Here is a 22092-nt window from a genome sequence, read left to right as displayed (position 1 = left end):
GTCTGTGGTTCATGCAGTTGGATTAAGGAAATTGGAAACTATGTCCATGTGGAGGAGGAACAGCAGATACTCCCACAATATCTATCATTACAGGGCAGTAGACAGGAACTATGGGAAAACCTGCTTGTTACTGGCTTGCTCTGCCAGCTCCCCACTCCCCAACATTACCACTGTCACTAAAGTTCAAAATATAATAGTAATGGGCCAGGTGCCATGGCTCACACCTTTAATCCTAGCACTGTGGGAAGCTGAGGTAGGAGGATCACTTGAGGCCTGGAGTTTGAGACCAGTCTGGGCAACACAGCAATACCCTCTCTCTACAAAAAAGTTTAAAAATTAGCCAAACACAGCAGCATGCTCCTGTAGTCCCAGCTGCTTGGGAGGCTGAGGTGAGAGGGTCTTTTGAATCCAGGAGGTTGAGGTTTTTGAATTCAGGAGGTGAGCTATGATTATGGCACTCGCTCTAGCCTGGGCGACAGTGCGACCCTGTCTCTAAAACAAAATAAAATACAAAACAAAAAATAATAGTACCACTAGTAATTGAGTGAATACATTAAGGATTATGAAGAGGGGGAAAAAAATAACACAGGAAAGCTTTGCTCCCTTTCACTAATGGGAATGAAATGATCTTTCCCAGCTAAAGTGGTCCTGAAGGCCAGCTGAGAGCAGGACAGCCTCATCACAGGAGAAATGCTGAACAGCCTGCAAAAAGTGTTAACCTAGAGATGCTGAGAAGCTCTCAAAACAAATATGGACAGTGGACGGGGAGGCCCTAGCGTGGTCAGGGAGCAGAGCATTCCGCAAAGGGCAGCCCTCCTTGGATTCTGGCTGAGCCATTGGCATTCCCTCTTCCCATAACAAACTTGCCTTCCAGCTTGAGAAAATTCCAGTTTGAATAAAGGTTACTTTGCCTTTCTCTGAAAACAGGACTCAGAGTGACAGTAGTAGGCACACATCCAAAGAACCAGAAAAGCTACTGCCAGGAGTCTCATTCCCACCTGTTGTTATCAATCCCCACACCCACTCCCTGGTAGACAGCAAAGTTAGTGAAAGGTTTCCAACCAAGTTGATCTCATAAAAGAAGGCAAGTGCCTGGTTACACAGCTTACTGTTCTTTACCTTTTTTTAAAAAAGTCTGTGCTCTGTGCTCTTTATGTTTTTATCTAGACAGGAAAACCTGGTATCAGTCAGGTGCAAGACTTTGTGCCCCATGCTCTCAATGGTTCTATTCACCAAAGCCACTCCATTACCTTGCAATTAGGTTTTTTGGTGTTTTTTTCCTTCCAAAAACACAACTCTCCCCTGTTGGGAGAATAAAGCATCCTTTTCCCTTTTCTTTCCAGAGAATGTCAAACAGGCTTAGAAGGAATGTGCAAATCACTGTAACAAATATGGGGACCATCAGGAGGCTGAAGAAACAGACATGAATCTTCAGAGTGAAAAGAGCAGAGGAGAAAGCCAGAAATCAAGAAGGAGGGTGTTAGGAGCTTCTGCCCAGAGCTAAAGGTTTCCGCTTTTATGTGTAATCCTGTGCTGTTGCGTTGATCATTACCCAATGACAAGACTTGGGAACAATAATAATAATAGTCATAAGCAAGTAGATGGCACAGACTGACTCATGGCAGAAGTGTGGGTGGTTAGACAACTTCTACACCACAGACCAGGCAAATCCAACTGAAGAAGCCCTAGAAAGAGCCCAGAACATACGATTGGGGCTTCCGTCGCCAGTGGGAAGTGTGACAATGCAGCTTTCTCTTTTTGATAACAGACCAGGGTCAACTGGTACAGAATTAAGTCATCCACTCTTACACGAAAGAAGAGGAAACTGGAGTGGAAAGAGCATGGGGCCTGGAGTCAGACTGTATGGCAGACAGACTCAAATCAGGATGATGCTAATGATGATGATGACTGGAAAAACAAAGACAAAAGCATTGGCTTTCCATTCTGGCTCTAGATCATCTGATGTGTGACCTTGACATACAGACCAAATCAGCCCCCTAGGACCAATCTGTACATTAAACATCAGGCTGGGCATGGTGACATCCCTGTAGTCCCAGCAGTTTGGGATGCCAAGTCGGGTGGATCACCTGAAGTCAGGAGTTCGAGACCAGCCTGGCCAACATGGTGAAATCTCATCTCCACTAAAAATACAAAAATTAACCAGGTGTGGTGGCAGGCACCAGTAATCCTAGCTACTTGGGAGGCTGAGGCATGAGAATCGCTTGAACCCAGGAGGTGGAGGTTGCAGTGAGCTGAGATCATGCCACTGCACTCCAACCTGGGTGACAGAGTGAGACTCTGTCTCAAAATAATGATAATAATAAAAAGAGTCAGCAAAGCTTATTTTCTTATTTCCTTTTGTTTTAAATTAAAAAATTAAACCTTTCTAATAACCTCTCACACTTTATTGGATGGTGGTGGGCACACACTGCTTTGGATTCCCACTGATTCCCAGTGGCCAATCTTTTAAAACATCTACATCGACTTTTTGCATCTCCTGTTATATTATGACATGAGGAATAAAGATGGAGTAGCCACTACAGCACGTGACATTTATTACACAACAGATACTACTAATTGTATCCAGAAAAGAATACTCTCCCCACCCTTTCTCGATTTGTCTTTTCAAAGTAAAGTCAACTGATGTATTGTCTGTGTTTCATACCAGTTGGGTTTCACAGCAACTGAATTTAAATATACATTTCTTAGCTTACTGGTTTTTAGATCTCTGGAATCTGCATAGCAAATGGTATTGTCATTTATTATCTTCTCTCTGAACCACCCTCACCTTGCCATATTTAAGTCACTCTAGATTAATTCTACATTTCCTGTAGCCACAATCACAAGTGCATTTTCTAATGTTTTAAGCATGAGACACTTTGAAACAACAATACAATAAAGCCCTGACGACATGATGGTGGTGTGCACCAAGCAAAACAGCTTAAACCATCTCATGGGGAAGAATACATTATTAAATGGCTTAATGAAAGAATGAAGAGAAGCTACACACACACACTGATTATCATGTGAACATTTCATCTAACATAAACTATGAACAAGAGAAGATGTCGAAAGCATGGCAAGTTTGGGCGAATCAATATCCATTTCATAATTTATAGGTATTCTCTTTTCCCTTTATTCACTGAAATGCTTAAAAATCAAAAAAGCCCAGAGGCATGTCTCATTAAAAAAATTAATGCTACTCTTGCATTTGGATTATAACAGATACAGGTAAAGTGAACTCACAAGGAACTCTGCAGTATAAATTGGTTTTCGAATGTACACTATTTTTATTTGCCGATAATGCGGCAGTTGCTTCTCTATAGACTACAGTTACATAAAATAAATGTCCTAGAGTTAGCTTCCTTCTCTGCAGAAGTCATGCTTCACTGGGAGCTACTTCCTCCTCCCAGCAGTTTTTGTGGAATGATACTGGCGTTCCCTTCATTGTCTTCAAAGGGCTTGGGAGAAAAAATGATCACATAAAGCTCACAGTCAACAGAGTCAGACTTTTCCCATCATGGTTTGATAGAAGCTTAAAGTCCAACTAACAGTTGAAGAATTAGCCTCATTTAACTGTTAATTGTTTCTTGATATGCATGCCATTTATCAAATCTAGTTTCCTGGCCACTGTTACCATCAACATTTTGCCATCAAAAAATGTTATGATGGAAAATGCCACCAGCAATTAGAATGACTAATAAAATGAGTTAGATTTACTGGAATATTTACCTTTCAAACTTCTAAGTCACATTTATTACTCAGGAACTCGCCATTCCTAAAGGAAGATCTTTTGATAGCCTGGGATAAGTAAATAAAACTCTCATGACCTGGGTGTTAAGATTTCAGTCTGGTAGTGAAGCTGAGAAACACTAACATCCTGAATCCTGAAGATGCAATTAGGTGAAATTTAATGAGCTGTAGAATGATAAGTGACAGGGAAATGTAACTTTATATTTACCATTTCCTGACTAGATGAACTTTTTTTTTTGAGATGGAGTCTTGCTCTGTCACCCAGGCTGGAGTGCAGTGGCGCAATCTCAGCTCACTGCAACCTCCACCTCCCAGGTTCAAGCAATTCTCCTGCTTCAGCCTCCCGAGCAGCTGAGATTAAAGGCATGCACCACCACGCCCAGCTAATTTTTTTGTAGTTTTAGTACAGACGGGTTTCACCATATTGGCCAGGTTGGTCTCAAACTCCTGACCTGGTGATCTGCCAGCCTCGGACTCCCAAAGTGCTGGGATTACAGGCATGAGCCACTGTGCCTGGCCAGGTGAACTTTTAAACACAGCATATTAAGCCTTACCCAAAGGCAACTTAACCTTTAAAAGCACAAGTGCAAGTAAGAATTGGCACTGGCAGATGGTTCCTCTTAAAACTGCAGTGACCTTCCAGACCACTTAGAAACACAAACAACCTCAAATCCAAGGACACACACATGCACACACACACACACGCACACACACACACACACACACACACACACGGTCTTTGAAAATACAGCACAAATGATTTTTTTTTTTAAAGCAAGGCAGGAACTATAACCAGACAGAGAAAAGGGGGTTGAAAACATTTTCAGAATCTTTAAGAAAAACAAGAACAATGTAACTCCTATATCACAAGGAGTATGGAACCAGGGTACAAAGAGCAGAAGTTTCAAAGCCAAAGCTCCTAGAGACTGTGGGTTGCGTTTCCTAGATTCTAGAGATACTCTATCCTTTCATCACCACATTTAATTATTTTTAAAATCAGGATACATCTTACAATCAATGTATGACAGTACATTTGCATTTTTTTAATGCTTCTGAAAAGACTAAGGAATATACATGACATAGTCAATGGTACTTGAGGTGGTGGATTATTTGCACTTATAATTGAATATACGTTTATTGTAAAGATGGTTTATAGTACAAATGAACAAACCATTTGTCTTCCTTCTGTGATTCCATCCTTTCTTTTCCTTCGCTTCCTTCCTTCCAACTTTATTGCATACTACTATGTGCTGGCTGCTATAGTAGGCAGCTAAATCAGAATCTTTGGTGGAGTGGGCCTGATTAGGTGTTTTTAGAGCACCCCAGGTGTTTCTAATGCAAAGGGAGCCATTAGAACCACCGCTGTAGTGGAAGTGCAGTTTCAGAATGGTTGGAAAAGGGAAGATTAAAGAAAGTCAAATGTATTAAGCAACACTTATTCTCCATCAAACCTTTTTTTGTTCCTATAAAAATTATTCTTTCATTTCTTACAGGTTACTGAGAATCTACTATGTACCCGCCAGTGTGCTAGGCCCTGGGTATACAGTGGTGAACAAGACAGGTAACATAGCTGCCCTCATAATGCTTAATGTCCATGAGATAGCATTTTACAGATTAGGGAGTAAAAGGGAAACTTTAAATTCCAAGCACTGAGGCTTCTGACATTGAATGCACTTCAATGCTACCATCAGGGAGATGTAACAGAATATGACCTGCAAGGTAAATCAGCTGCTCATCAACGGGCACGTACAGCCAGGTAGAAAAGATGATTTTAGTTACCTGCTATTTTGGATTGTGTCATCATTTTCTGTCCGTGAGGAAAACTGATGGAACTCCCCATGGGAGTGTATACAGTGACTTTGCCTCCACCATAACGCCTCCTACTCCTTTGTAGTGGGCTGAGAGACTTTAAAGACATTGCCACGCTAAGCAGACCAAATCCTCACAACATGGTCAATTAAATCTCTGCAGAGCATTTAATCACCGTTGCCTCCTTTAAAATCTCATTATTGGCCGGGCGTGGTGACTCACACATGGGGAGGCCAAGGTGGGTGGATCACTTGAGGTTAGGAGTTTGAGACCAGCCTGGGCAACATGATGAAACCCCGTCTCTACTGAAAATACAAAACTAAGCCGGGCATGGTGGCACACGCCTGTAGTCCCAGCTACTAGGGAGGTTGACACACAAGAATTGCTTTAACCTGGGAGGCGGAGGCTACAGTGAGTTGAGGTTACACCACTGCACTCCAGCCTGGGAAACAGAGCAACACCTTGTCTCAAAATAAATATATATATATAGTTATTATTTCCTAGCCTACATATCTGTAAGTTAGGGAGCTTAATAATAAACAGATACCCACAAATGCACCATCCACCTTAAGAACTTCTATCCTACCAATACTATTGAATCTACCCAATGTACTTCTTCCCTGTCCCAGTCCCAGCTTTCTATCTCCTGGACAGAGATATTCACTATCCTGGAGTTTAGACATAGAATTTTCTAATGTTTGAAAAAAGTTTTACAATATATGTTTGTATCTCAAAATAATAAATGATTTGTTTTTGTTTCTGTGCTTTCTTTTATTTGTAATCAGTGACATGCCTTCTTCACTGAACACTATGTTTCTAAGAGTCTTCATGTTGTTGCATCTAGCTAAGTTTATTAATTTTTATTGATGAAAAGTAAGTGTGAAAACTACAGAACTCTTGGAAGAAAACATAGGACTAAATCTTTGTTCCCTTGGGTTAGGCAATGGTTTATTGGGTATGAAATCAAAAGCGTAAGTGATCCTTTCCAGTAGATTTATCAAGTCAATAGGAATTTTAAAATTTATTAGTAACCACATTAAAAAAGTAAAGAGGCTGGGCACGGTGGCTCACCATGTAATCCCCAGCACTTTGGGAGGGCGAGGTGGGTGGATCACAAGGTCAGGAGATCGAGACCATCCTGGCCAACATGGTGAAACCCCATTTCTACTAAAAATACAAAAATTAGCTGGGCATGGTGGTGGGCGCCTGTAGTCCCAGCTCCTCAGGAGGCTGAGGCAGGAGAATGGCTTGAACCTGGGAGGTGGAGGTTGCAGTGAGCCGAGATCGCGCCACTGCACTCCAGCATGGGTGACACAGCAAAACTCCATCTCGGGGAAAGAAAAAAAAAAAGCAAAACGGAAGGGTGACATTCATTTCAAAACTACATTTTATTTAGCCCAATGTCTTCAAAAGATTCTCATTTCAACATGTAACCAGTATAAAAATGATTAGTGAGATACCTTACATTCTTTTTTTAATACCAAGTTTTAAAAATCCTCTATTTTACACTTTTACATTTCAATTTGTACGCCACATTTTCCTCAGAAACACTAGATCTGTATTAAGATTTTATAAAATAAAGATTGCAGCGCCAACTTAGAGCAGCGTGCAGAGGCTTGCACCGTGAATTTTAGCTCCAGAATGACTGCAAGAACAAACCAAGAATCCTGAGAGAACCCACAGACCCTCTGAAGAAGTGGACTGCTCTTGCAGGACCCAGGAGACACCCCAAATACTCAGCCGCAGCAAGACCTGCCCAAGGAGAGTCTGAGCTCAGACTCGCCTAGCTTTGCCCTCACCTGATGGGCCTTCCCTACCCACCCTGGTAGCTGAAGGCAAACAGCATATACTCTTGGGAGTTCTAGGGCCCTGCCCACGGCTGGTTCCTCTCCATACCACCACAGCTGATGCTCTCTGGAAAGTGGCACCTCCTGGCAGGAGGCCAACCAGCACGAAAATAGAACATTAAACCACCAAAGCTAAGAACCCTCACAGAGTTCATTTCACCCTCCTGCTACCTCCACCAGAACAGGTGCTGGTACCCACGGCTGACAGACCCATAGACAGTTCACAGGACAGGACTCTGTGCAGACAACCCCCAGCACCAGCCCAGAGCCTGGGAGACATGCTGGGTGGCTGGACTCAGAAGAGAGGTAACAATCACTGCAGCTCAGCTCACAGGAAGCCACAGCTACAGGAAAAAGGACAGAGTACCACATCAAGGGAACACCCCCACCCAGTGGGACAAAAGAATCTGAACAACAGCCTTCAGCCCCAGACCTTCTGACAGTGCCTACCCAAATGAGAAGGAACCAGAAAACTGACTCTGGTAAAATGACAAAACAAGGCTCTTTAGCACCCCCCCAAAATCACACTAGCTCACCAGAAATGGATTCAAACCAAGAAGAAATTCCTGATTTAACTGAAAAAGAATTCAGAAGGTCAGTTATTAAGCTAATCAGGGAGGCACCAGAGAAAGGCAAGGCCCAATGCAATTAAATCCAAAACATGATACAAGAAGTAAAGGGAAATAGATTGCCTAAAGAAAAAAACAATAAAAGCTTCAGGAAACATTGGACACACTTATAGAAATGCAAAATACTCTGCAAAGTCTCAGCAACAGAACTGAACAAATAGAAGAAAAAAATTCAGAGCTTGACGACAAGGTCTTCAAATTAACCCAGCCCAACAAAGACAAATAAAAAAAATAAATAAGAAAATATGAACAAAGCCTCCAAAAAGTCTGGGATTATGTTGAATGACCAAACCTAAGAATAATCGGTGTTCCTGAGAAAGAAGACAAACCCAAAGTTTGGAAAACAGATTTGGGGGAATAATCAAGGAAAACTTCCCTGGCCTTGCTAGAGACCCAGACATCCAAATACAAGAAGCACAAAGAACACCTGGGAAATTTATCACAAAAAGATCATCACCTAGGCACATTGTCATCAGGTTATCTAAAGTTAAGATGAAGGAAGGAATCTTAAGAGCTGTGAGACAAAAGTGCCAGGTAACCTATAAAGGAAAACCTATCAGGTTAACAGCAGATTTCTCAGCAAAAACCATACAAGCTAGAAGGGATTAGGGCCCTATCTTCAGCCTCCTCAAACAAAACAATTATCAGCCAAGAATTTTGTATCCAGTGAAACTAAGCATCATATATGAAGGAAAGATTCAGCCTTTTTCAGACAAACAGATGCTGAGAAAATTCACCACTACCAAGCCACCACTACAAGAACTGCTAAAAGGAGTTCTAAATCTTGAAACAAATCCTGGAGACACATCAAAACAGAACCTTTTTAAAGCATAAATCACACAGCACCTATAAAACAAAAATACAATTTAAAGGACAAAAATAAATAGCAAAAAAACCAAGGTACACAGATAACAAATAGCAGATGAATTCTATGGTACCTTATATTTCAATAGTAACATTGAATGCAAATGGCCTAAATGCTCCACTTAAAAGATACAGAACTGCAAAATGGATAAGAACTCACCAACCAACTATCTGCTGCCTTCAGGAGACTCACCTAATACATAAGGATTTACATAAAGTAAAGGGGTGGAAAAAGGCATTTCATGCAAAGGGACACCAAAAGTGAGCAGGAATAGCTATTCTTATATCAGACAAAACAAACTTAAAGCAACAGCAGTTAAAAGAGACAAAGAGGGACATTATATAATGGTAAAAGGTCTAAACACATATGCACCTAACACTGGAGCTCCCAAATTTATAAAACAATTACTAATAGACCTAAAAAATGAGATAGACAGCAACACATTAATAGTGGGGGATTTCAGTACTCCATTGACAGCACTAGACAGGTCATCAAGAGAGAGAGGCAACAAAGAAACGTTGGATTTAAACTATACCTTGGAACAAAGGGACTTAACAGATATATACAGAACATTTCGTCCAACAACCAAAGAATACACATTTTATTTAACAGCACATGGAACTTTCTCCAAGATAGACCAAATGACAGGCCACAAAATGAGCTTCAATAAATTTAAGAAAATTGAAATTATATCAAGTACTCTCTCAGACCACAGTGGAATAAAACTGGAAATCAACTCCAAAAGGAACCTTCGAAACCATGCGAATACATGGAAATTAAATAACCTGCTCCTGAATGATCATTGGGTCAAAAATGAAATCAAGATGGAAATTTAAAAATTATTCAAGCTGAATGACAATAATGACACAACCTATCAAAACCTCTGGGATACAGCAAAGGCAGTGCTAAGAGGAAAGTTCATAGCCCTAAACACCTACATCAGAAAGACTGAAAGAGCACAAACTGATATCCTAAGGTCAAACCTTAAGGAACTAGAGAAACAAGAACAAACCAAACCCAAACCCAGCAGAAGAAAGGAAATAACCAAGATAAGAGCAGAAATCAATGAAATCAAAACAAGAAAAAAATGCAAAAGATAAATGAAACAAAGAGCTGGTTCTTTGAAAAGATAAATAAAATTGATAAGCCATTAGCGAGATTAACCAAGAAAAGAAGAGAGAAAATCCAAATAACCTCATTAAGAAACAAAATTGGAGATATTACAACCAACACCACTGAAATATAAAAGATCATTTGAGGCTACTATGAACACCTTTACACACATAAAATAGAAAACCTAGAAGAGATGGATAAAATCCTGGAAAAATACAACCCTCCTAGCTTAAATCAGGAAGAATTAGATACCCTGAACAGACCAATAACAAGCAGCGAGATTAAAATGGTAATTAAAGAATTACCAACAAAAAAAGTTCAGAACCAGATAGATTTACACAGAATTCTGCCAGACACTCAAAGAAGAATTGATGCCAATCCTTTTGATACTATTCCACGAGATAAAGAGGGAACCCTCTCTAATTCATTCAAGGAAACCAGCAACACCCTAATACAAAAACCAGGAAAGGACATAACCAGAAAAGAAAACTACAGACTGATATCCCTGATGAACACAGATGCTAAAATCCTTAACAAAATACTAGCTAACTGAATCCTATAACATATCAAAAAGAAAATCCATCATGATCAAGTGGGTTTCATACCAGGGATACAGGGATGGTTTAACATACACAAATCAATAAATGTGATACACCACATAAACAGAATTAAAAACAAAAATCACATGATCATCTCAACAGATGCAGAAAAAGTATTCAACAAATCCAACATCCCTTTATGATTAAAACTCTCAGCAAAATCAGCATACAAGGGACATACCTCAGTGTAATAAAAGCTGACAGCCAACATAATACTGAATAGGGAAAAGTTGAAAACATTCCCTCTGAGAACTGGAACAAGACAAGGATGCCCATTCTCACTACTCCTTTTCAACATAGTACTAAAAGTCCTAGCCAGTCCAATCAGACAAGAGAAAGAAATAAAGGGCATCCAAATCGGTAAAGAGGAAGTCAAACTGTCATTGTTTGCTGATATGATTGTTTACCTCGAACACCCTAAAGATCCCTCCAGAAAGCTCCTAGAACAACAAAGTTTATGGATACAAGATTAAAGTACACAAATCAGTAGCTCTTCTATACACAGTGACCAAGCAGAGAATCAAATAAAGAACTCAACTCCTTTTACAATAGCTGCAAAAATAAAATAAAATAATAAAAAAAAATAAATAAATAAAATAAAATAAAATAAAATAAAATAAAATAAAATACTAGGAACATAGCTAACCAAGGAGGCAAAAGACCTGGAGAAATTGGAACTCATCTATTTTGGTGGAATTGTAAAATGGCCCAGATACTTTGCAATAAAGTTTGGCAGTTCTTCAAAATGTTAAGGAAAACTACAAAACACTGCTGAAAGAAATGATAGACAATACAAATAGACAAGACAAATAGAAACACATCCCATACTCATGGATGGGTAGAATCAATATTGTGAAAATGACCATATTGCCAAAAACAATCTACAAATTAAATGCAATCCCCATCAAAATACCACCATCATTCTTCACAGAATTCAAAAAGCCAATTCTAAAATTCATATGGAACAACAACAACAACAAAGAGCCCACATAGCCAAAGCGAGACTAAGCAAAAAGAACAAATTTGGAGGCACCACACTACCTGATTTCAAACCATACTATAAGGCCACAGTCACCGAAACAGTGTGGTACTGGTATAAAAATAGGCACACAGACTGATGGAACAGAATAGAGAACCCAGAAATAAACCCAAATACTTACAGCCAACTGATCTTCGACAAAGCAAATGAAAACAAAGTGGGGAAAGGACACCCTTTTCAACAAATGGTGCTGGGATAATTGGCTAGCCACATGTAGGAGAATGAAACTGGATCCTCATCTCTCATCTTATGTAAAAATCAACACAAGATTGATTAAGGACTTAAATCTAAGACCTGAAACTATAAAAATTCTAGAAGATAACATTGGAAAAACTCTTCTAGACATTGGCTTAGGCAAGGATTTAATGACCAAGAACCCAAAAGCAAATGCAATAAAAACAAAGATTAATAGCTGGGACTTAATTGAACAAACGAGCTTTTGCACGGCAAAAGGAACAGTCCAGAGAGTAAACAGACAACCCATAGAGTGGGAGAAAATCTTCACAATCTGTACGTCTGACAAAGGACTAATATCCAGAATCTACAACAAACTCAAATAAATCAGTAAGAAAAAAATCCCATCAAAAAGTGGGCTAAAGACATGAATAGACAATTCTCAAAAGAACATATACAAATGGCCAACAAACATGAAAAAAACGCTCAACATCACTAATGATTAGGGAAATGCAAATTAAAACCACCATGCAATACCACCTCACTCCTGCAAGGATGGCCATAATCAAAAAATCAAAAAATAGTAGACGTTAGCATGGATGCAGTGATCAAGGAACACTCCTACACTGCTGGTGGGAATGTAAACTAGTACAGTCACTATGGAAAACAGTGTGGAGGTGTCTTAAAGAACTAAAAGAACTACCATGTGATCCAGCAATCCCACTACTGGGTATCGGCCCAGAGGAAAAGAAGTCATTATATGAAAAAGACACTTGCACACAGGTTTATAGCAGCACAACTCGCAATTGCAAAATCGTGGAACCAAAAGCAACCCAAATGCCCATCAACCAACAAGTGGATAAAGAAACTGTGGTGTATATATATACACACAAAATGGAATACTACTCAACCATAAAAAGGAATGAATTAATGGCATTTGCAGCGACCTGGATGAGATTGGAGACTATTAAGTGAAGTAACTCAGGAATGGAAAACCAGACTCATATGTTCTCACTGATATGTGGGAACTATGAGGACACAAAGGCATAAGAATGATATAATGGACTTTGGGGGCTTTGGGGGAAGGGTGGGAGGGCGGAAAGGGATAAAAGACTACAAATAGGGTGTGTTGTATACTGTTCGGGTGATGGGTGCACCAAAATCTCACAAATCACCACTAAAGAACTTACTCATGTAACCAAATACTACCTGTACCCCAATAACCTTTGGAGAAAAAAAAGTTTTATAAAATAGAGACAGAAAAAAAAAGTTGATTCACACACCTAAATTGTGAATGCTTGGATGTTTTCCAATAACCAACGTAAGTATTAGTTTTTAAACCTATTTTTAACTTGACTAAAATGAAATAAAATTAAGATTCAGTTCAAAAAAAAAAAAAAAAAAACCAAAAGCATAAGTGTTGAAATAAAACACAAATTGGATTTTATCAAAATTAAAACTTTTGGACTTTGATGAGCAACATCAAGAAAATAAAAAGACAACCGAGAGAATAGGAAAAAAATAATATCTGATAAGGGACTTGTATTCAGAATATATAAAGAACTCTCAGGTTGGGTGAGGTGGCTCATGCCTGTAATTCCAGCACTTTGGGAGGCTGAGGCGGGCGGATCATGAGGTCAGGACATTCAGACCGTCCTGGCTCACATGGTGAAACCCCGTCTCTACGAAAAATACAAAAAATTAGCCAGGCGTGGTAACATGCACTTGTAATCCCAGCTACTCAGGAGGCTGAGGCAGGAGAACTGTTTGAACCTGGGAGGCGGAGGTTGCAGTGAGCCAGGATCACGCCACTGCACTCCAGCCTGGGTGACAGAGCGAGACTCCATCTCAAAAACAAAAACAAAAACAAAAACAAAAAACTCTTACACCTCAATAATAAAAAACAAATAACCCAATTAATTAGCAACCCAATTAACAGGCAAAGTATTTGGATAGACATTTCTCCAAAAAAACATAAAAATGAACAATAAAAAGCACATAGAAAGATGCTCATCGTTCATCATTAGGGAAATGCCAATCAAAGCCCAATGAAATAGCACTTTAAATCACTAGGATGGCTAGAATCAAAATGTCAGACACTAACAAGTGCTGACAAGGATATGGAGAAATCGGAACTCATCCATTTTGGTAGAATTGTAGAATGGCCCAGATACTTTGCAATAAACAGTTTGGCAGTTCTTCAAAATGTTAAATATAGATTTAACATATGACCCAGTAATTCCACTCTTAGGCATCTATCTACCCAAGAGAATGGAAAACACACATTCACACCAACACTGTACATGAATATTCATAGCAGCATTTTTCACAATAACCAAAAAATGGAAACATGCCAAATGTCCATCAATAAATGAACGGATGAATAGAATGTGGTATAACCATACACAGGAATATTATTTAGCAGTAAAAAGAATGAACATGCTACAACATGTATGAACCCTGAAAACATATAAAGTGAAAGAAACAGTTACAAAAGGCCACACACTGCACAATTTCATTTATATGAAATATACAAAATAGGCAAATCCATACAGACAGAAAGTAGATTAGTGGCTGCCAGGGGCTGGAAGAGGAAGTGGAAATCATTGCTAATGGGTAGGGGATTTTTTTCTTTTTTCTTTCAGATACGATGAAGATGTTCAGAAATTAGATAGTGGTGATGGCTGCAGAGAAAACTGCAGTTGCAAAAACCACTAACTTGTACATTTGAAATGAGTGAATTCTGTGGTATGTAAATTATATCTCAGTAAATCTGTTACAGAGGCTGGTTGCAGTGGCTCACACCTGTAATCCCAGCACTTTGGAAGGCTGAGGTGGGAGGCCTGCTTGAAGCCAGGAGTTTGAGACCACCCTGGGCAACAGAACAAAACTCTATTTCTACAAAAAAAAAAAAAAAAGAAAAAGAAAAAGAAAAAAGAAAAACCAACAACATTAGCCAGCACATGCCTGTAGTCCCAGCTACCTGGGGGACTGAGGCTGGAGGATAGCTTGAGCCTAGGAGTTTGAGACAGTACATATGACCACACCACTGCACTCCAGCCTAGGTGATAGAGCAAGATCCTGTCACAAAACAAAACAAATGAAATCTGTTAAATAAATAGTATACCCTTTACATAGCCTTCACAAATGTTAACATTTTACACAACCATTGTACAATGATCAAAACCAGAAAATTAAAATTGATAAAATATGATTTCTTCTATAGTTAGTATTTCTTCTCATAGCTCAGATTTTCTTCCTGGAATAATTCTGGAATAATTCATTTTATAAAGAATATAAAAAATATATTCTTTAGAAGCTCCTTTAGTGAAAATCTGTTGATTCTAAATGCACTTGAAATAATTTTTTTGTTAAATCTGAAAATACTTTTATTCTACCATTTTACTTGAAATATAGTTCTAGATTATTATCTCATTTTAGTACTATGAAGATGTTATGCCTTCCATTGCTGTCATTGACAAGTCTGTCAGTCTGATTGTCCACCTTTTGTAGATGGCCTGCCTTTTCTTTCTGGACTTCTAAAACATTGTCTTTGCTTTTTGCTATTGTTCAATTTCATTAAAACCAGCTGAAATATGAATTAATTTTCTCTTTCCCACTGCTTACTGTATATAACAGGCAATTATGAATAAAGCTGTTATAAATATCGCTGTGCAGATTTTTGTGTGAACAAAAGCTTACAATTCATTTGGGTAAATACGAAAGAGCATGGCTGCTGAATGATATAGTAAGAGTATATTAAATTTTGTAAGAAATTTTCAAACTGTCTTCCAAGGTGGCTGTATCATTTTGCGCATTCCCACCAGAATGAGAGTTCCTACTGCTCCACATCCTTGCAAGCATTTAGTGTTGTCAGTATTTTGGATTTTGGCTATTCTAATAGGTCTGGAAGTGGTATCTCATGACTTTAATTTGTACTTTAATTTGTAATACCCTAATGACATATGATGTTGAACATCTTTTCCTTTTCTTCTTCCTTTTGTTTTTTTTTTTTTTGAGACAGGGTCTCTGTTGCCTAGGCTAGAGTGTGGTGGCAGTCATGACTTGCTGCAATCTTGAACTCCTGGGGTCAAGCAATCCACCCACCTCAGCCTCTTAGGTAGCCATGACTACAGGTGCATACCACCACATCCAGCTAATTAATTTATTAATTATTTTTATTTTGTAGAGACAGGGTCTTTCTATGTTGTCCAGGCTGGTCTCAAATTCCTGGGTGATCCTCTCACCTTGGCCTCCTGGAGTGCTGGGATTATAGACATGAGCCACTGGCACCCAGTCAACATCTTTTCATATGTTTACTCACCATCTGTATATTTTCACTGGTGAGGTCCCCAGGTCTTTTGCCCATTCCTAAATTGGGTTGTTCATTTTCTTATTGTTGAGCTACAAGGGTTTTTAAAAACATATTTTGGTTAACAGTCCATTATTGGATGTGTCTTCTGCAAACATTTTCTCCCAGTCTGTGGCTTATCTTCTCATTTACTTGACATTGTTTTTTGTAAAGCAGAAGTTATTAATTTTAATGATGTCCAATTTCTCAATTATTTCTTTCATGGATTGTTCCTTTAGCATTGTATCTGAAACATCAACACCATATCCAAGGTCATTTAGATTTTCTCCTAAGTTAATGTCTACAAGTATTATAGTTTTATGTTTAACCTTTAGGTCTATAATCCATTCTGAGAACATTTTTGTGAGGGGTGTAAGATCTGTGACTAGATTCATTATTTTGTTTTGTATGTGGATATATCCATTTGTTCCTGTGCCATTTGTTGTAAAGACTATTTTTGCTACATTGTATTATCTTTGCTCCTTTATCAAAGGTCACTTGACTATATTTATGTGGGTATATTTCCAGGCCCTCTATTCTAGTTCATCAATCTATTTGCCTATTCTTTTGCCAATGCCATTCTTAATTATTACAATAAATAATATCTTAATTATTGTAGCTTTATGGTAAACCTTGAAGTTGGGTAATGTCAATCTTCCAACTTTATTCCTCTTGTTCAATATTGTGTTGGTTATTCTGTGTCTTTTGCCTCTCCATAGAAACTTTAGAACAATTTATCCTTATCTATAAAATGTTACTGATATTTTTATTGGGATTGTATTGAATCCATGGATCAAGTTGGGAAGAACTGACATCTTGACAATATTGAGTCTTCCTATCCATGAACACAAAATATTTCCCCAACTATTAGTTGTTCTTAATGTCTTTTATCAGAGTTTTGTAGTTTTCCTAATATAGATCTTACACATATTTTGTTGCATTTATACCTAAGTATTTCATTTTTGAAGGGTGCTAATATAAATAGTCCTGTGTTTTAGTTTCAAATTTCACTTGTTTATTGGGAGTACATAGGAAAGTGATTAACTTTTATATATTAACCTTATATCCTGCAACCTTGTTATGATTAATCACTTATTAATTCCAAGAGATTTTTTTGTTGATTCTTTTGGATTTTCTACATAATCATGTCATCTTCATTCAGTCATTATCCAATGCTCTTTTCTTTATATAGATGTGAGTTTCTGACCTATATCACTTATCTTCTCTTTGAAAACTTATTCTAACATTTCTTACAAAGCAGGTCTACTAGCAACAAATTCCCTCAATTTTTGTTTGTCTGAAACAGTCTTTATTTCTCTTTCACTTTTTGAGGAATACTTTTGCAGGGTGCAGAACTCTAAGTTGGTGGGTTTTATTCTCTCAGCACTTCAAATATTTCACTCCATTCTCTTCTTGTTGGCATGATTTCTGAGGAGAACCTAGACGTAATTCTTACCTTTGCTTCTCTATTGGTAAGGTTTTTCTCCCCTTTGGCTTCTTTTGAGACTTTTTTTCTTTATCTTTGTTTTTTTGAAGTTTCCATATGACTTGCCTCCTTTTCTTGGTTATTTGATTTTGACATTTATCTGGCTCCATGTTTTCTGAGCTTCTGGGATCTGTGGTTTGGTGTTTTACATTAATCTGGGAAAGTTTGCAATCATTATTGCTTTAAATATTGCTTCCATTTCCTTCTCTTTCTTCTTGTTCTGGTATTCCCTTTATGGTATGTTACATCTTTTGTAGTTGTCCTACAGTTAAGGCTAGTCAAAAAAAACTTTTTTAAGTCGTGGTTCTCTTTACTTTTCAGTTTTGGAAACTTCTATTTATTGCATCCTCATGCTACTCTTAGCTGAGCTGTGTCCAGTCTGATAGCCCACCAAAGACATTCTTTATCTCTGTTACAGTGTTTTTGATCTCTAACAGTTCCTTTTGATTCTTATAATTTCCATATCTCTATTTTCAATATCCATCTGTTCTTGCAGGTTGTCTACTTTTTCCATTAAAATCCTTAGTATGTTAATCATAGATGTTTTGGCAAGTATTATCTTGATTCCTAAGCCAGGCAAAGATATCATAAGAAAAAAGAAAACTGCAAGGCAGTAACTCTGACATTCATGCAAAAATTATCAATAAAATATTAGCAAATCAAATTCAACAATACATCAAAAAGATTCTACAGTATGATCAAGTGGGATTTACCCGTAGCAGGCAAACTGGTTTAACATAGGTAAGTCAATCAAAGTGACACATCACAGACTGAAAGACAAAACCACATGATCATCTCAATTGACACAGGAAGTATTCAACAAAATCCAACATCCTTTTTTGATAAAAACTCTCAACAGTTTGCGTATACAAGAAAAGTCCCTCAACATAAAAAAGGTCATTTATAAATGACCTTTGGCTGAGTCCTCACCCCACCCATGGTGTTTTAAACTCTCAGACAGGTCCCTATGGAGCCTCTAGTAATTTACCAATTACAGTTCAGGTTTTCCTGCCTCAGCATTTGTTTCCATGGAGGGTTCTACTTACGGGTTTGCTCCTGTTAAGTTGTGACTCCCCATATTCACCTCTCTCTCTACTGTGACCTCAGTTTCGACAAATCTAAAAAGAGTTCTTGATTGTACTTCAGTTTGTTTGGCTTTTTACTGTTGTTACAATGGAGTGGAGACTTCTAAGCTCCTTACACACTGGACTGGAAACAGGAAGCCTGCCCATTCTTTTTTATTTCTGTTTTCCAGGGTTTCTTGCATAACTTTTGAATGTAGCAAGAACTCAAAGGCTTTTAAAAATTTGTTGAACATTTTTGGTAATAGCTTATATATAAATAAATAAGCACCTTCTAACCACCAGGCACTCTTCTAAGTGTGTTTACATATATAATCTCATTTAAACCTCACAGAAACTCACACATAAATACTGTTTTTATTCTTGTTTTATAGACAAGGAAGCCAAAGCGCAGAGAGTTTAAGTTTCCTGTCTCAAAGGAGCATAGCCAGTGAGTGGCATAACCAGAACTCAAACTCAAGATGTGCAACTAAAGAACATGTTCATAACCACCATACTGTATTAACCAGATAACTCCTAAAAGTCCTGATCATGTTTTGACCTCATTCAGTCACAAAGAATTCAAATAGTCCAACAGATTGTTTCTCATTCTAGTTATTTTGGAAACTGCCAATATGATATTTCAATTTACCATCCAAACATCTGAAATTACTGAAAGGAAAATTTGAGTATGCACCTCCTGTATATCATTGTAAGAAAAGGATTATGTTTTCATGTAGTTTACATAGAAACTAACATAGTTTACAGAGAAGCTAATTTTTATATAAAAACTACATGAAAACATAATTCTAGAAACCCAGGAAGGTCTTCCTTCAACCATTAGAGATGCTCCTCACTGGCTAAAATGAACCCAGTGCTCGAAAAAGATCTCTACTTCCTATGAATAGAAACCGGCATGCTATTTTCTATGACAAATTAGTACCGAGTCTTACATAAATATGACTTTAATGGTACTAATGTTTTAAGCCAACCTAGGTTGTTCTGATTCCTGTTCTGAACATTGAGGTTCAACATCATTAACAGACAAGCCAAAGATAATCACTATCCTGAGGGCTTTGCCAGCTGCGTGAGTGAACATGCTGTCTGTTTTAGCATCAGCCACTTTTTGGTCTGCATTAGATTGATGGCATATTTTGTTCTGTTTCATTATGGAAATATGGTTTATCTATACCAATAAACTCTTCTTTTTCTAGCAACCAATTCAGAGTTGAAAAGTTTATGCCGGGCACGGTGGCTCACGCCTGTAATCCCAACAATTTGGGAGGATGAGGCGGGCGGATCACTTGAGGTCAGGAGTTTGAAACCAGCCTGGGCAACATGGTGAAACCCCGTCTCTACTAAAAATACGAAAAAAAAAAAATTAGCCAGGCATGGTGCCATGTGCCTGTAATCCCAGCTACTGGGGAGGCTGAGGCAGGAGAATCGCTTGAACCTGGGATGCGAAGTTTGCAGTGAGCCAAGATCGTGCCACTGCACTCCAGCCTGAGCAACAGAGTAAAACTCTGTCTCAAAAAAAAGAAAAGAAAAGAAAACAAAAGAAAAATTTAGAAAATATTGGATTCTGATTTTATTGGAATTTATAGTGGTAGGTTTAGGATACATGGGCAAGAGAGACAGAGATGTTTAAATATAAAAATGCAGGTTCATCGCTAATCAACATATTCTCCTTTATCAATCAAAACATAAAGAGAGTTTATGTCATCAGGTAAGCTGTTTGTTCCACCCTATCCCCACACGGCTGACAAAGGAATCATATTCTAGTTAAATTTGTACAGTGAGGCCAGGCGTGGTGGTTCATGCCTGTAATCCCAGCACTTTGGAAAGCCAAGGCAGGTGGATCACCTGAGGTCAGAAGTTTGAGATCAGTCTGACCAACATGGAGAAACCTCGTCTCTACTAAAAATACAAAATTAACTGGACATGGTGGCACATGCCTGTAATCCCAGCTACTCGGGAGGCTGAGGCAGGAGAATTGCTTGAACTCAGGAGTTGGAGGTTGCAGTGAGCCAGTTGCGCCACTACACTACAGCTGGGCAACAAGAACTCCATCTCAAAAAAAAAAAAAAAGGTTTGTACAGTGAGAAAATATATCTCCCAAGGGTGCAAATAACACATACCGAACTTCCTTATCTGCTCTCCTCTCAAAAAAACTCACTCTTTCCATTCCTTAACATCACATTACAGAACATCATCTTTAAGACATGAATGCTAACCTCTCTCTGGTTTAACAAATTTGTGGATAATAAGCACCTAATGGATTATGGACAGGTTTATAGACATATTTTTGATACAGCACTAATCATTCATTCATTCATTCCTGACATCTGCTCCAGGCTGGTGGTGGTATGGGTGTCAGACTGAGAGTCTGCACATTAGAGTGTGCCATGTACAACTATGGGGGTAAAGACAATGCATTCCGAGAGCTCAGAGAAAAGGACAAACAGCAGTACCTTCTGGAGGTGCTCTGAGAAGGCCTGAAGCAGCAAGCACTAAGGGTCACTACCTGCACCCAAGTAAACCAAACACAAGGATGGCTGAAATGCTGGCCTGACCTAGTTAAACCCTTTCTTTCCTAGAAAGTAAGTATATCATCAAGTTTTGCAGGTTTATAATGGGTTTGTAGACTTGGCATAGCATTGGTCTCAGACTATTTTCAACAATGGTTATGTGTCCAACACTGTACTAGGAGCAGGACCCGAAAATGGGCCTCCTAGGTCTGGCATATTCTAAACCACAGTCTAGTTAGGGTGCATTGGCCAGGGACTCCCTGGATGGTATTGCAGATTGTGCACTGAACATTAATAAGAGACACCATTCCTAATACAGACATTATAGAAATGAATATTCATCATGCCAGCAAATGGCAGTAAAGAGTCTGGTTTTAACTAAGGTAAAACCTTAGTCAGGACAATTTCTGAAAGATGGAAATAAAGTATCTTGAGGAGAGGATGCCTTTTTTCTAATTCATTCAAAAATCCTATGGGCAGCTGACTGCCCTGTTTTTTGTTCATTCAAAAAAGGATATAGGGAGGAAGTGGATCACTCAGTGGTGGTCTCCCCAATCATTAGTACAGGCATCCTTCAGAGTTGCCCCAGAGACGATCCCTCGGGCAAAGGCTAACAGCACTGGAGGACCAGAGGAGGAGCTGAGAGTGTAGTACGAGGAAAGAAATAATACACAGGATGACTTTCCCCATGTCACTTGCTCTTGGTGTCCTCCCTCCCAGTGGGAGTTCTAGGGCCCATGCCTCTTTGCCTGAACCTCCAGGGCTCCTTTTCTGTGACCTCACTCTCCACTGGCACCTCCAGCAGCAGAGGCAGAGCATTTCAACCAGACAGCATAGT

General features: G+C 38.7%; 1 protein-coding gene across 17 annotated transcripts in view; it reads right to left on the bottom strand.

Annotated features, from left to right (window-relative positions):
- The window catches only part of CPVL (carboxypeptidase vitellogenic like), a 205306-nt gene that overhangs the window by 50993 nt on the left and 132221 nt on the right, over positions 1–22092 (bottom strand). The gene's annotated exons all lie outside the window — the stretch shown is intronic.

Source organism: Macaca fascicularis, chromosome 3 (genome assembly GCF_037993035.2).
Source record: "Macaca fascicularis isolate 582-1 chromosome 3, T2T-MFA8v1.1".
In the NCBI taxonomy this organism is placed as follows: Eukaryota; Metazoa; Chordata; class Mammalia; order Primates; family Cercopithecidae; genus Macaca; species Macaca fascicularis.
The sequence above is the reverse complement of the archived record's forward strand: the minus strand, read 5'-3'. Positions and strand labels throughout refer to the sequence as shown.